At 47.4% G+C, this 16,850-nt stretch overlaps 1 pseudogene; it reads right to left on the bottom strand.

The window, feature by feature from the left end:
- Nucleotides 1-1,944: 1,944 nt before the first annotated feature.
- LOC135535226 (serine protease 23-like) lies at nucleotides 1,945-8,835 on the bottom strand (annotated as a pseudogene).
- Nucleotides 8,836-16,850: the final 8,015 nt, after the last annotated feature.

Here is a 16,850-nt window from a genome sequence, read left to right as displayed (position 1 = left end):
CCTTTCACTAGACCCTTTGGTCTATGTGTGTTTATGTACTTTTCACTAGACCCTTTAGTCTGTGTGTGTTTATGTACTGCCCATGTACTGCCTTGAGATGTCCCTTTTATTTACAAGTCTAACTATAAATACATGTTTATAAATAAATACCAGTCGTGATGTTATGTGTGTTGCAGTTCCTTTTCCACAAGCCGTTGCGGATCCTAAACCTGTTAATCTGGATCGAGTCCAGCGTAGTCCTGTACCAGTTGTACTCCCTGCTCCGCTCTGACAGCTGGAACCACACCCTGTCCCTGGGCCTCATCCTGTTCTGTAACTACTACGTCCTCTTCAAGATGCTCCGGGACCGCATCGTGCTGGGCAAGGCCTACTCCTACCCTGTTACCTCCAGCCCCGGGTCCGGCACCACCAACGGCCTGGGGCTCAAGTCCCAGTGACACCCCAGGAGAGGGTTCTGGAGCTGGGGGACGTGGGTTCGGATACTCCCTAGCCTCCCTGCCACTACGGCTGTACGGAGGGGGTGGAGGTGAGAGAGGAGGTCGGCGTGCAGCAGGAGGGACTGACTGTGAACTCATATTGTTTTGATACGGTTCTATTTTTCATGCAATGTTTATACCTATTTAAATAATATTTTATTTTGTATACTGTTTTCAAAAGTAACAGGGCATTACGGTAGTATTGTCATGTGATGTTTGTTGTTGCTTCATGGTGCAAAGCGATTGGATGGGAGAGAGTGAGTTGTGTTCTTAATGCCATGAGGCCCCGCCCACGTGCTGTGCTAAGCTGCTCCTCCTATGCTCACCGCGTTCCGACTTCCACCAAAGATGCTTAAAGAAAGCTTCAGAGCCAATCAGATGGTACCGGTGGCCAATCAAGGAAGAGACTTTGGCTCGGTTGGCCAATCAAGGAAGCGACTGAGGAGACCCCGCCTCTCCCTGCACACTGCCTCTTTAGAGAACATATTCATCCCTTTACGGTATTTTATTAGGATTCGTTTCATAGCAAGACCGTCTGCAGTTTGGCCATGAGCGCTGACTCTGGTGCCTGTAGAACATACCCACGTCCCAAATGGCACCCTATTCCCTACACTATGTAGGGAATAGGGTATCATTTGGGACAGGCACAATGTCTTCTTTACAGTGTCATGTTCATTCAGGTCATTCATTTACCACAAATTGCCGCTCTTCATTTCACTGTGCCTGAGAAGCGAAAAACATAGATATAGTCTGGATAGAATGGACACCACCACCGCAACAGATTGCCGTTTTTCTAGATGGGAGACGAACCGCATTGAATGTGCAGACATGTGTATGTGCTTTACTTTCCAGTGTGTGCTTGAAATTAAATTACAAATGACACTTGGTATCTTCAATGCTACAAGTTGTGCTCCGCTGCTAGCAGTGTTATTTTAAACAGCTTGCCTTGTTGCCAATCCCAGATGACGATGTGGGATGGCTTCCAGTGCCATAACTGTCCGCTCATCCATTCTATCTCGTTCCTTTTCTATGAGCAGCTGATCTAGAATGATTCATGTTTTATCAACGTGCCAAAATCCCAGGTTGCCTGTATGATCATGCTTGTTCACGGGCGCGTTCCACCTTGTCTTTTAATGCAGTCCTGCTGTAGGCGTCTCTCAGCAGATTGCTATATGAAATGAATGATGAATGTGGTACCTGCGATGTTGTGAGATCTGATATGTGCAGGATGACTGCAATAAAGATGACCTGGAACGTTAGCTGTGTGTTTATCTTTTCAGTGGGTGAGGTGGAAGGAAGATGGAGGGGGGGGGGACATGGACTATCGTATGGCTCACAGTGTTTGATTTTCGATGAGCATTTTTTATGCTGTTGAAATCTGAAATAAAAAACTAAAATAATGCTGTTAAACTGACTAGTGAAATGTTTTGTCCATGAGACCATGTAGATAAGAGATGAAACCACAAAGACCCATTTGCAAAACCACATTATGCATTTTATTCCAAAGCATTATAAAGTTGAGATATATATATATTGCTGCACAATTGTTTTTGAAACAGAAAAATAGCTCACCCATAAGGTTTGACAAAGTGCATATCATGAGTAGTTGAGGGTCAGTGTTCCAGAGTCAACACTCTGCTGTCATCAAAGTGGCCTGTAGTATTGTATTTGGCCCAGCAGAGGGAGCTATTGATATTTTTCTTGGGTCCATTTGAAACTACAACCGTTTGTACTGTGACAGTCTATACCTTGAGTTTACATTTTTTAAGAGCAGGGTAGCACCTTTGGTTGATGACAGGGTTACATTCATTGGCAATAACAAGAAAAAAGGTCCCAACAGAGCTCTGACAATCTATAGAATTAGCAGTGAAACTGCATCTGTCTCTCCACCAATCTCTTACACATCTTCTTGTTCCTCCTCCTATTTCATCCTTTCTTTCAGTGCATTAAATGTTCTCTTCACCATCATAACACGCTGGTCCAGGGAGTCCCTGGTCAAAGCCATCTTCTAAAAGCTCAGTCATAACACCTTTCAGTTGTGTTTCAAAGCACAGTGTTGATCATGCAGTAAGAAGGGCACGAATACATGTTTTACATTTGACTTAATGTACGACGGAAAGGGTTAGTGAGGATGTATGTATGTACAGTAGGACTTCCTGGATGTAAATGTGAGTCGTTCTTAGTTGTGTTTGGGAGGGATGTCTCTGCATGCAGAACAATGGTATGTATTAGTAATGAAACAGTATTAATGCGTGATGAAGTGTGTTCTGCATGTGTGTGAATGACGTGTCCACTTGTCAACTTCACTTACTCAGCGAGGGAAGTGAAGACCCCATTTGTCCTCCATTATCCTCTGTGTGTGTGTGTGTGTGTACAGTATGTGCATGACCACCTCTTCCTCATCCTTCTCGGCAGTCTACATAGTTTCCTTTGATCCAGTAGCAGATCTGGGCGTATTTCAGAGGCGTCACCCTCACCGCCACGTTAAACTCTTGCGACGCCCCGTCTCGATCCACCCACTGGTGCCCTGAGAACACCCCGATCACCTTCCTCTCCCAGCGCCGCCTCCTCCGGTCCCACATACGAGCGTAGATCCCGAGCCACTGGCCCCGGGCTGGGCGTCACAGTGCTGGTAGAGCAGGTCTGGCGTCTCCTCTCCAGCCCGGCAGAACCGGTAGACCAGCTGGCCCGGCCGGTCGTTGTCATAGCCGGAGAACTGGACCCTGCGCCCGGGCAGCTGCTTCGCCGGCGGGGAGACACCCAGCTTCATGTGGCGTCGTTTGTGGGCCTTCTTGAGCTCTAATAAGGCGTAGTCGTAGTCCATTCCGATGTCGTTGCCGTTGCCCTTGATCCAGCCTTTGGGCACGTGGGTGCGCCTGGCACGGATCCACTGGAACTTCATCTTATCTGGGGGTGATGGATGGGTGTTGGATGCATTGGTGGCAGAGGCCGGATTGGGAGAGTCACGCTGCTTTGGCTTCAGGAAACCCACCCGGAGCTTTTGCGCCCCTTTCACGTAGTTCTTCCCGTCGTGGACGCAGTGGGCGGCGGTCAGAACGTGCCGGTCGCCCACCAGTGTTCCGGAACACCCGGTGGACAGCTTGACCGCTGCCGAGAATGGGTAGTTCAACAGGAAGTCTTGCCCTACAATGCTGAAACGCCCGTCATGGCCAAAGATCTGACGTTTGCGTCGGGAAGGCAGTGCCGGCGTGGTCTGGGTGCGGGCGGTGTACCCGTAGATCCCCACGGCGGTTTCGGTGAGGCGACCGTTGCTATGGAGTGTCTCGTATGACAGGATGCTACGCAGGTCCCAGTAGCTGGGGGGAAGAGCCTTCTTGTGGCATTCTGGGTCACATGGGGAGGTGACGTCCAATCGGGCGTCAGCCTGGAAGTGAGGGGCGGGTCGGTCCTCTGTCACCTGGGGTAAGACCACAGGGACGCGTTGCAGGGGCCATTGGGGCTGGATAGGAGCCACTGGAGGGATGGAGAGGAGGAGGAAGAGGGAGAGGAGGGGAAGGGGGATGAGATGGAGGAAAAGAGGCCATGGAGGAGGGAGACCTAGAAGAGGAGAGAAGGAGAGGACAGGTGAGATGTGACATCACTAAATACCGAGACAGGTGAGTTCAAATCAAACTTTATTTGTCACATGCGCCGAATACAACATGTGTAGGAGACCTTACCGTGAAATGCTGTCTTACAAGCCCTTAACCAACCATGCAGTTCAAGAAGAGTTAAGAAAATATTTACCAAATAAACTAAAGTAAATAATAGAAAATAATCAAAAGTAACACAATAACCTAACAACAACGAGGCTATATACAGGGGGTACCGGTACTGAGTCAGTGTGCGGGTTACAGGTTAGTTGAGGTCATTTGTACATATAGGTAGGGGTGAAGTGTGATGTCACTAAATACCTAGACAGGTGAGATGTGAGCCAGTAATACCTAGACAGGTGATGTGGTGAGTCAGTAATACCTAGACAGGTGATGTGGTGAGTCAGTAATACCTAGACAGGTGATGTGGTGAGTCAGTAATACCTAGACAGGTGAGATGTGGTGAGTCAGTAATACCTAGACAGGTGAGATGTGGTGAGTCAGTAATACCTACAGGTGAGATGTGGTGAGTCAGTAATACATCAAGGATCTTTCAGCTGATAAAACAGACCCTTCTCTCACTGTTATAGATGATTGTGTTTGTTTATATGATGATGCTATTTCTTATACTAGTCATGCAGTCTATAGACAATGTAGTTCTGCTGCAGTGACCAGAGAGACCTGTAGTTCTGCTGCAGTGACCAGAGAGACCTGTAGTTCTGCTGCAATGACCAGAGACATCTGTAGTTCTGCTGTAGTGACCAGAGACCTTTAGTTTTTCTGCAGTGACCAGAGAGACCTGTAGTTCTGCTGCAGTCACCAGAGAGATCAGAGAGACCTGTAGTTCTGCTGCAGTGATCAGAGAGACCTGTAGTTCTGCTGCAGTGATCAGAGAGATCTGTAGTTCTGCTGCAGTGATTAGAGAGATCTGTAGTTCTACTGCAGTGACCAGAGAGATCTGTAGTTCTACTGCAGTGACCAGAGAGATCTGTAGTTCTACTGCAGTGACCAGAGACATCTGTAGTTCTGCTGCAGTGATCAGAGAGATCTGTAGTTCTGCTGCAGTGATCAGAGAGATCTGTAGTTCTGCTGCAGTGACCAGAGAGAGACATCTGTAGTTCTGCTGCAGTGACCAGAGACATCTGTAGTTCTGCTGCAGTGACCAGAGACATCTGTAGTTCTGCTGCAGTGACCAGAGACATCTGTAGTTCTGCTGCAGTGACCGGAGACATCTGTAGTTCTGCTGCAGTGATCAGAGAGACCTGTAGTTCTGCTGCAGTGATCAGAGAGATCTGTAGTTCTGCTGCAGTGACCAGAGAGATCAGAGAGATCTGTGGTTCTGCTGCAGTGACCAGAGAGATCTGTAGTTCTGCTGCAGTGACCAGAGACACCTGTAGTTCTGCTGCAATGACTGCTGCAATGACCAGGAGATCAGAGAGACCTGTAGTTCTGCTGCAGTGACCAGAGACATCTGTAGTTCTGCTGCAGTGACCAGAGACCTTTAGTTTTTCTGCAGTGACCAGAGACCTGTAGTTCTGCTGCAGTCACCAGAGAGATCAGAGAGATCTGTAGTTCTGCTGCAGTGACCAGAGAGACCTGTAGTTCTGCTGCAGTGACCAGAGAGACCTGTAGTTCTGCTGCAGTGACCAGAGAGATCTGTAGTTTTACTGCAGTGACCAGAGACATCTGTAGTTCTGCTGCAGTGATCAGAGAGACCTGTAGTTCTGCTGCAGTGGTCAGAGAGACCTGTAGTTCTGCTGCAGTGATCAGAGAGATCTGTAGTTCTGCTGCAGTGACCAGATACATCTGTAGTTCTGCTGCAGTGACCAGAGACATCTGTAGTTCTGCTGCAGTGATCAGAGAGATCTGTAGTTCTGCTGCAGTGATCAGAGAGATCTGTAGTTCTGCTGCAGTGATCAGAGAGTAGTTCTGCTGCAGTGACCAGAGATCAGAGAGATCTGTAGTTCTGCTGCAGTGACCAGAGAGATCTGTAGTTCTGCTGCAGTGACCAGAGACACCTGTAGTTCTGCTGCAATGACCAGGAGATCAGAGAGACCTGCAGTTCTGCTGCAGTGACCAGAGACATCTGTAGTTCTGCTGCAGTGACCAGAGTTATCTGTAGTTCTGCTGCAGTGACCAGAGTTATCTGTAGTTCTGCTGCAGTGACCAGAGAGATGGTAGATCTGCTGCAGTGACCAGAGAGATCAGAGATCTGTAGTTCTCCTGCAGTGACCAAAGGGACCAGAGAGACCTGTTGTTCTGCTGCAGTGACCAGAGAGATCAGAGAGATCTGTAGTTCTGCTGCATTGACCAGAGACCTGTAGTTCTACTGCAGTGACCAGAGAGATCTGTAGTTCTGCTGCAGTGACCAGAGACCTGTAGTTCTACTGCAGTGACCAGAGAGATCTGTAGTTCTGCTGCAGTGACCAGAGAGATCTGTAGTTCTGCTGCAATGATCAGAAAGACCTGTAGTTCTGCTGCAGTGACCAGAGACCTGTAGTTCTACTGCAGTGACCAGAGAGATCAGAGACCTGTAGTTTGGCTGCAGTGACCAGAGATCTGTAGTTCTGCTGCAGTGACCAGAGAGATCAGAGAGATCTGTAGTTCTACTGCAGCGACCAGAGAGACCTGTAGTTCTGCTGCAGTGACCAGAGAGACCTGTAGTTTTGCTGCAGCGATCAGAGAGCCCCGTAGATCAGCTGGAGTGACCAGTGAGACCTGTAGTTCTGCTGAAGTGACCAGAGAGATCAGAGCCCTTCTGAATGTGACCGGATGCCTGGACCGTCAGTCACAGCGGCTGGGAAACATTCTCCAACCCAGACCCGCGAGCCCTGCATCGTATTTTTAGCCACCAGACTGGAGCTGGGGGAGGGGGGGTGTGTGCACAAGGGACTAAGATCTCTGCCTTAGGAATTTAGAGCTGTGGTGGAATTCGGTCAAGCAGTTACACAACTTCCACTGTTTTAATATGGCTTAAAAATGTCCTTCCCCTGGGGTTAAAGGTTAGAGGTCAGGTGCTCTCTTCAACGCTGAGCAGTGCTGGAGGAAGGTTCCAGAGGCTGGGAGGGTAAGGATGCTCTGTTCGCTGTGTCAAGTAGGAGGAAACTCTGGATATGTCCCAAATGGCACCCTATTCCCTATGAAGTGCACTACTTTTGACCAGAACCCCATAGAGAACTGGTCAAAAATAGTGCACTATGTGACCTCCATCTCTCATATGCCCCCCAGTACAGACAGGAAGTAGGAACTGTATAGTAGTTTTTCAGTACAGACTGGAAGCAGGGACTGTACAGTAGTATATCATACTGGTTCTATCAACTAGATTTCTCCATAGGAATAGGACAGGCTGATCAACTAGATTTCTCCATAGGAATAGGACAGGCTGATCAACTAGATTTCTCCATAGGAATAGGACAGGCTGATCAACTAGATTTCTCCATAGGAATAGGACAGGCTGATCAACTAGATTTCTCCATAGGAATAGGACAGGCTGATCAACTAGATTTCTCCATAGGAATAGGACAGGCTGATCAACTAGATTTCTCCATAGGAATAGGACAGGCTGATCAACTAGATTTCTCCATAGGAATAGGACAGGCTGATCAACTAGATTTCTCCATAGGAATAGGACAGGCTGATCAACTAGATTTCTCCATAGGAATAGGACAGGCTGATCAACTAGATTTCTCCATAGGAATAGGACAGGCTGATCAACTAGATTTCTCCATAGGAATAGGACAGGCTGATCAACTAGATTTCTCCATAGGAATAGGACAGGCTGATCAACTAGATTTCTCCATAGGAATAGGACAGGCTGATCAACTAGATTTCTCCATAGGAATAGGACAGGCTGTAGGACAGTCTGCAGCAGCCATGTAACACCTTCCTATGAACGAAGGCATTCTGAATAAGGAAATGTGTTTAAACTACAGCCAACAGTAGCCTACTTGCATCTATCTGTATGCCTTCATGTCCTGGACAGTAGAAATGTCCTGAACCTGTTTATGAACAAACAAACGGGAAGTACTGGTTAAAACAGTAGCTCTTCTCTTCTGATTATCTCTTATCTCCATGACGTCAGCCAATACTTTGGGGATCTGATGTATCGGCTAAAATAATACCATAAAGAGTGACAATAACCTTTGCACTTTGTTATTAACAGATATCAACACAGTGTCCAAAACACGAACGTTATTGAATTATAAATGTTGATGAAATTATGTTTCACCATCACTCACATATGCCTATAGATATCAATTTAAATCTGCTTGGGCATGAATTATTCCAGAACTTCTCAATAAGTCTCGCTCAGATGCTCCCCGTGCTCATTAGCCTACATTGGACGCCTGAATAGGTAATTATATAGGAAGTATGGTGATGAATAATAACCTAGATGACGCACACATGAAATAATAAGCTATAAAATGTGAAAATCCTTACCCACGGAGCGCTTCTCCCCACTTACGCTTGGTTTGCATTGGCAAGTGGCACGCGATGGGGGTCTGGGGAAGCTGCGGTTGTTGCTGCTACCGGTCGGACATCAGAGGGGTATCGGTGCGGTAACGCGGGTGCTGCGAAGGGGTGGAAGTTAAACTAGTCCTTTCAAAAAGTAGATCCTTACATCAGGAGAGAGGAGGTCCAATGAAAAATATGTATTCTCTCAAAAGATTTCCGAAGGCAACCGGTCCGCTGTAGACGCTCCTCCATTGGGAAAGGCGCTCGCTCAGTGGATACAAACCAGAGTTTAATTTAATGACCACCAGCGAAAGCTACTGCCTCTGCTATAACCGGTCCGGTCACGTGACTGATGATCTTTTGCTTGACATTTGCATGGCAACGATTTAAACGCTGACAAACAATATCAGAGATGAGGAAACTATTTGTTGTTGATTTATTTATGAACCTTCACCAACTGAATTCTGATATTATTTCCAGAATTGTTGTATCCAGACTAAAGGCATGCCTCAGTGAGCATTCAGTTACAGTATGACCCCATGTCATCAATCATCATCATCAATCATCATCAGAATTCTTTGTACCTGTTAGTGTTTTCAGATGATGATGTTGTGATACTGAATGTGAAGCTGGAGGTAGTGGTGCCCTGCAGTGTTAAAACAATTAGGGTATGGACTGGAGGAATGGAGAAAGAGAATGAGAGAAGAATAGAGAGAGCAAAGGTGAGGAAGTGTGAGGAATAAGAGGAGGAGAAGGGAGGGAGGAGCACATAGCAGGAGAAGGGAAGGAGGAGTACATAGCAGGAGAAGAGAGGGAGGAGCACATAGCAGGAGAAGGGAGGGAGGAGCACATAGCAGGAGAAGGGAGGGAGGAGCACATAGCAGGAGAAGGGAGGGAGGAGCACATAGCAGGAGAAGGGAGGGAGGAGTACATAGCAGGAGAAGGGAGGGAGGAGTACACAGCAGGAGAAGGGAGGGAGGAGCACATAGCAGGAGAAGGGAGAGAGGAGTACATAGCAGGAGAAGGGAGAGAGGAGTACATAGCAGGAGAAGGGAGGGAGGAGTACACAGCAGGAGAAGGGAGAGAGGAGTACATAGCAGGAGAAGGGAGAGAGGAGTACATAGCAGGAGAAGGGAGGGAGGAGCACATAGCAGGAGAAGGGAGGGAGGAGTACACAGCAGGAGAAGGGAGGGAGGAGCACATAGCAGGAGAAGGGAGGGAGGAGTACATAGCAGGAGAAGGGAGGGAGGAGCACATAGCAGGAGAAGGGAGGGAGGAGTACATAGCAGGAGAAGGGAGGGAGGAATACTAAGCAGGAGAAGGGAGGGAGGAGTACATAGCAGGAGAAGGGAGGGAGGAGTACATAGCAGGAGAAGGGAGAGAGGAGTACATAGCAGGAGAAGGGAGGGAGGAGTACACAGCAGAGACATTAGATGAAAGACTTCTCTGTGTTCTAGAACTGTCTCTGTCTCCATGGTAGCACTGAAGACTGCATACTGCAATCCCAAGCTTCTATTGTCACCCACCTACTCCTAGTTACTGCTCTGTCACAACACGCGCATACACTCTGGCAGGACACCAACTCACACACACACACACACACACACACACACACACACACACACACACACACACACACACACACACACACACACACACACACACACACACACACACACACACACACACACACACACACACACACACACACACACACACTCACCTAACTCACAGATTTGGCAGGACACGTACATTCCTCTCTGCACACACACACACACACACACAACGCAGAATCTGCAGTCCTTCAGATGCATATTATACATTCACAACAAACAAACACACAAATGTTGTTTTACGACCAGCAACAGTGCGCGTATGTGTGCCCAAGGTCGGCAGGCACACTTTATTGGTTTCAGGTGTTAGCCTCCATGACAGTCAACACACAGCAGGGTTTCTCCAACTGTACGACCCACATGTTGCCCTTTTGGCCTGAATCCAGAACTAAAACTACATTTACAATGACAACAAGGTCATAAAACTGATCACAGTTTACAGAGGTGTAAAGTGTTGTTTATACAGTATCATACTGTCGTTACCCATATCTAGTGTTTATACAGTATCATACTGTCGTTACCCATATCTAGTGTTTATACAGTATCATACTGTCGTTACACATATCTAGTGTTGTTTATACAGTATCATACTGTCGTTACACATATCTAGTGTTGTTTATACAGTATCATACTGTCATTACCCATATCTAGTGGTGTTTATACAGTATCATACTGTCGTTACCCATATCTAGTGGTGTTTATACAGTATCATACTGTCGTTACCCATATCTAGTGTTTATACAGTATCATACTGTCGTTACCCATATCTAGTGTTTATACAGTATCATACTGTCGTTACCCATATCTAGTGTTGTTTATACAGTATCATACTGTCATTACCCATATCTAGTGGTGTTTATACAGTATCATACTGTCGTTACCCATATCTAGTGGTGTTTATACAGTATCATACTGTCGTTACCCATATCTAGTGGTGTTTATACAGTATCATACTGTCGTTACCCATATCTAGTGTTTATACAGTATCATACTGTCATTACCCATATCTAGTGTTTATACAGTATCATACTGTCATTACCCATATCTAGTGGTGTTTATACAGTATCATACTGTCGTTACCCATATCTAGTGGTGTTTATACAGTATCATACTGTCGTTACCCATATCTAGTGTTTATACAGTATCATACTGTCATTACCCTTATCTAGTGTTTATACAGTATCATACTGTCGTTACCCTTATCTAGTGTTGTTTATACAGTATCATACTGTCATTACCCATATCTAGTGTTTATACAGTATCATACTGTCGTTACCCATATCTAGTGGTGTTTATACAGTATCATACTGTCGTTACCCATATCTAGTGTTTATACAGTATCATACTGTCGTTACCCTTATCTAGTGGTGTTTATACAGTATCATACTGTCGTTACCCATATCTAGTGTTTATACAGTATCATACTGTCGTTACCCATATCTAGTGTTTATACAGTATCATACTGTCATTACCCATATCTAGTGGTGTTTATACAGTATCATACTGTCGTTACCCATATCTTGTTATGAACTTGAGTGAAGACCCAAAAGCGGTTTTAACAGAAAACAGAGTTCTTTAATGAAAAAACAGGAATGGCATAAATCCTCTTCCAACGTTGTCAGCGGAACAAAAGAACGTTAGTATAGTGCAGGTGGCACCTGCCAGGCAGACTCCGACAGGACAGGACAAGGTGGAAGCAAACGAGACGACAGCTTGCTTCTGGCATCAAAAAACACAAACAAGAATCAGACACTGAAAGTAGCAGGAACAGAGAAAGAAATAGAGACCTAATCAGAGGGGAAGAGAACAGGTGTGAAAGAGTGAATGAGCTAGTTAGAGGAGATGTAGAACAGCTGAAGAATGAGAGACAGAGAAGGTAACCTAAAAAGACCAGCAGAGAGAGAGAGTGAAGAGAAAGGACAGGAACAGACATAACAAGACATGACATATCTAGTGTTTATACAGTATCATACTGTCGTTATCCATATCTAGTGTTTATACAGTATCATACTGTCGTTACCCATATCTAGTGGTGTTTTTACTGTAACACAGACAATTTGTCAAACCGTACCAGCTGTCTGTTTGAGATTAATCATAACCACACATACGTTTTGATTTAATTAGGATATTTCTTTTAATCAAACGCACCCAACTGTTGATCTCATAAAGGCTTGCGGTTTCTGATCAGTTCAATATGCAATGAATATTTTTTTTTTTTTTACCTTTATTTAACCAGGCAAGTCAGTTCAGAACAAATTCTTATTTTCAATGACGGCCTGGGAACAGTGTGTTAACTGCCTGTTCAGTGGAAGAACGACAGATTTTGCACCTTGTCAGCTCAGGGGTTTGAACTCTCAACCTTCCGGTTACTAGTCCAACGCTCTAACCACTAGGCTACACTGCCGCCCCGGCATGTCTGAAGTTCACCCAACTATCTCCATGTTCTCACAATGTTGGATGTGTGTGTTTGTGCATGAACACGCGTTTGTTGGTGTCAATATGTCTGAACGCTGTTAAAGCACAGGATGTTGAATAGCTGCAGAGCCTCAGGAAAACGACCATGACGTTTCAGTCCAATATGCAATGATTGTTTATAGTTAAAGCATCAGAGAAGTTGTGGACAATAAGTGGAGCCACATCCCCCAGTCAAGAACATGAGTCAGGCATGATTCAGGGCCACCAGGGAGCATGGTGTCATATTGTTGGAGAGGTAGCCAGCACCAGGGAGCATGGTGTCATATTGTTGGAGAGGTAGCTAGCACCAGAGAGCATGGTGTCATATTGTTGGAGAGGTAGCCAGCACCAGAGAGCATGGTGTCATGTTGTTGGAGAGGTAGCCAGCACCAGGGAGCATGGTGTCATATTGTTGTAGAGGTAGCTAGCACCAGAGAGCATGGTGTCATATTGTTGGAGAGGTAGTCAGCACCAGGGAGCATGGTGTCATATTGTTGGAGAGGTAGCTAGCACCAAAGAGCATGGTGTCATATTGTTGGAGAGGTAGCCAGCACCAGGGAGCATGGTGTCATATTGTTGGAGAGGTAGTCAGCACCAGGGAGCATGGTGTCATATTGTTGGAGAGGTAGCTAGCACCAGAGAGCATGGTGTCATATTGTTGGAGAGGTAGCTAGCACCAGAGAGCATGGTGTCATATTGTTGGAGAGGTAGCCAGCACCAAAGAGCATGGTGTCATATTGTTGGAGAGGTAGCTAGCGCCAGAGAGCATGGTGTCATATTGTTGGAGAGGTAGCTAGCGCCAGAGAGCATGGTGTCATATTGTTGGAGAGGTAGCTAGCGCCAGAGAGCATGGTGTCATATTGTTGGAGAGGTAGTCAGCACCAGAGAGGTTCATACCGTTTATGATAGGTGAACAAACGCGTGTTCATGCACGCATGCACATGCACAAACACACACATCCAACAATGTGAGAACATGGAGATAGTTGGGTGAACTGGCTCTGTGAACACACACCCACACAACAATATGAGAGCATGGAGATAGTTGGGTGAACTGGCTCTGTGAACACACACACCCACACAACAATGCAGCAACATGGTGCTGGGTGAACTGTGTTCTGTCTGTGAGTGATTAGTAATCAGGTCGTTGGCCATGTCCAGGGTGTTTTCTACTCTACATCGCACGCTGGATCACCTAACAATGACACTTCCTACACTGCTCCCCCTCTTTATCTCTCTCTCTCCCCCCTCTCCCTTTCCATCTATCTATCACTCTCCCTTCGCTCTTTTTCTCTCTCTTCCCCTCTTTCTCTCTCTTTCTCTCTCGCTTTCTCTCTCTCCCCCACTCTTTCTCTCTCTCCCTCACTCTTTCTCTCTCTCTCTCTCTCTCTCTCTCTCTCTCTCTCTCTCTCTCTCTCTCAGTTTGCTGTGTAACTGGGTCAGCAGCCCTGCCAACTGAGCCTAACCCCCATTCACTCCCAACGCCAATTCTACAGCCTTGGACAGAGATGACCTCAAACCTTGAATTAAGTATTCAAATACACAAGAATATTCATCCATGGTTGGACTTCTGCATCACAGAAAGTGTAATTGGGCCTCCGTTGGTTAGCAACATTGACTACAGTATGCACAATAAGTGGTCACTATGTTGGATAAAAATCTCCATGATACTTTTGGTTGAATCTAAAGGGGTTGAGTGTGTATCTCTGACAGCCTGTGTGTTTGTTCATTTGATTGTGTGTGTGTTTATGATGTTGTTTGTCCTCCATCCAATCACATGTCCTCAGTTATAACGAGTGTTCTCTGTAGCTGGATCAGTAGACAGACTAGGATACAGGCGGACTAGGATACAGGCAGACTAGGAGACAGGCAGACTAGGAGACAGGCGGACTAGGAGACAGGCAGACTAGGATACAGGCGGACTAGGATACAGGCGGACTAGGATACAGGCAGACTAGGAGACAGGCAGACTAGGAGACAGGCGGACTAGGAGACAGGCGGACTAGGAGACAGGCGGACTAGGAGACAGGCAGACTAGGATACAGGCGGACTAGGATACAGGCGGACTAGGATACAGGCAGACTAGGAGACAGGCAGACTAGGAGACAGGCGGACTAGGAGACAGGCGGACTAGGAGACAGGCGGACTAGGAGACAGGCGGACTAGGAGACAGGCGGACTAGGAGACAGGCAGACTAGGATACAGGCAGACTAGGAGACAGGCAGACTAGGAGACAGGCGGACTAGGAGACAGGCGGACTAGGATACAGGCGGACTAGGAGACAGGCGGACTAGGAGACAGGCGGACTAGGAGACAGGCGGACTAGGATACAGGCGGACTAGGATACAGGCGGATTAGGATACAGGCGGACTAGGAGACAGGCGGACTAGGATACAGGCGGACTAGGATACAGGCAGACTAGGAGACAGGCGGACTAGGAGACAGGCGGACTAGGAGACAGGCGGACTAGGATACAGGCAGGCTTGGAGACAGGCGGACTAGGATACAGGCGGACTAGGAGACAGGCGGACTAGGAGACAGGCGGACTAGGAGACAGGCGGACTAGGAGACAGGCAGACTAGGATACAGGCGGACTAGGATACAGGCGGACTAGGATACAGGCAGACTAGGAGACAGGCGGACTAGGAGACAGGCGGACTAGGAGACAGGCGGGCTTGGAGACAGGCGGGCTTGGAGACAGGCGGACTATGATACAGGCAGGCTTGGAGACAGGCGGGCTTGGAGACAGGCGGACTAGGAGACAGGCGGACTAGGAGACAGGCGGACTAGGATACATGCAGACTAGGAGACAGGCAGGCTTGGAGACAGGCGGACTAGGAGACAGACCAGGACACAGACAGACCAGGAGACAGACAGACTAGGAGACAGACAGACCAGGAGACAGACCAGGAGACAGACAGACCAGGAGACAGACTAGGAGACAGACAGACTAGGAGACAGACTAGGAGACAGACAGACCAGGAGACAGACCTGGAGACAGACAGACCAGGAGACAGACCAGGAGACAGACAGACCAGGAGACAGACTAGGAGACAGACAGACTAGGAGACAGACTAGGAGACAGACAGACCAGGAGACAGACCAGGAGACAGACAGACCAGGAGACAGACTAGGAGACAGACAGACTAGGAGACAGACTAGGAGACAGACAGACCAGGAGACAGACAGACCAGGAGACAGACAGACAACCTCATTTGGTCAATGGGAGAAAGGTTATTTGAGTGGGCTGATATGGTGAGACATGCTGTTTGTTTTGAGTTGTTATGAAAGAGGCCATCTTGTTTGAGCTAATGGCTTGTCGTTGCCACGGGGACACACATTCTCCAGAGTGGTGTTCATGTACATTTTTCCCCTCCTCTTCGTTCTCCCCACAGAGCTGAACTGAGCAGACACAATCAAACAAGTGTGATGCTGATCCCCCTCTCTGTGTATCTGTATCTCTCCTTCTCCCCTTTCCCTCCCTCCTCTTCACTCTTCCCTCACTTCCTCTCCCCATCTCTCTCCCTCTCTCTCTTTTCCTCTCTCTGTCTCCCCCTCTCTCTTTCTCTCTCCCCCTCCTGCTCTCTCTCTCTCTCTCTCTCTCTCTCTCTCTCTCTCTCTCTCTCCTCTCCCATCCTGCTCTTTCTCCCACTCTCTCTCCCTCCCTCCCTCTCTTTCTCCACCTCCCCCCTTTCTCCCTCCCTCTTTCTTTCTCTCTCCCTCTCTCTCTTTATCTCTCTCTCTCCCTCTCTCTCTTTCTCCCTCCCACTCTCCTTCCCTCTCTTTCTCTCTATCCCTCCATGTCTGTCCATCCCATCATCTGTCCTCTTTCTCTCTCTCCGTCTCTCTCTCCCTCCTCACTCCTTTCTTCCCTCTCTCCTTCCTTGTTTGTCCATCCCCTCCTGTGTCCTCCCACTGATTCCTCCATCCTCTTGTTCTCTCCTGGCAACGAGGGAAACAGCTGTTCAAGAATCACAAGACCCGTTGGAAAAGTAGAACATTCGCTGTGAAATCAGGGGGGATGCAAACATTGAAATGGGAGAATAACTGTAAGCGAGGTTAACTATCCAAAACAATGGAGTGTGAGAGGAGGTCCACCAAGTCGAGAGCAAGCTGTTTCCCCGCTAGTCTGATCTGAATGGGCTGCGTACCAAATGGCACCTTATTCCCTATTTAGTACACTACTTTTGACCAAAAGGGGGGAGTAGGGGGCCATTTGGGACACACAGGGTGTTGATCTCTGAGCTGGTCCAAATGGTT

Source organism: Oncorhynchus masou, unplaced genomic scaffold (assembly GCF_036934945.1).
Source record: "Oncorhynchus masou masou isolate Uvic2021 unplaced genomic scaffold, UVic_Omas_1.1 unplaced_scaffold_461, whole genome shotgun sequence".
Taxonomy (NCBI): Eukaryota; Metazoa; Chordata; class Actinopteri; order Salmoniformes; family Salmonidae; genus Oncorhynchus; species Oncorhynchus masou.
This window is presented reverse-complemented; position numbering and strand designations above follow the sequence as displayed.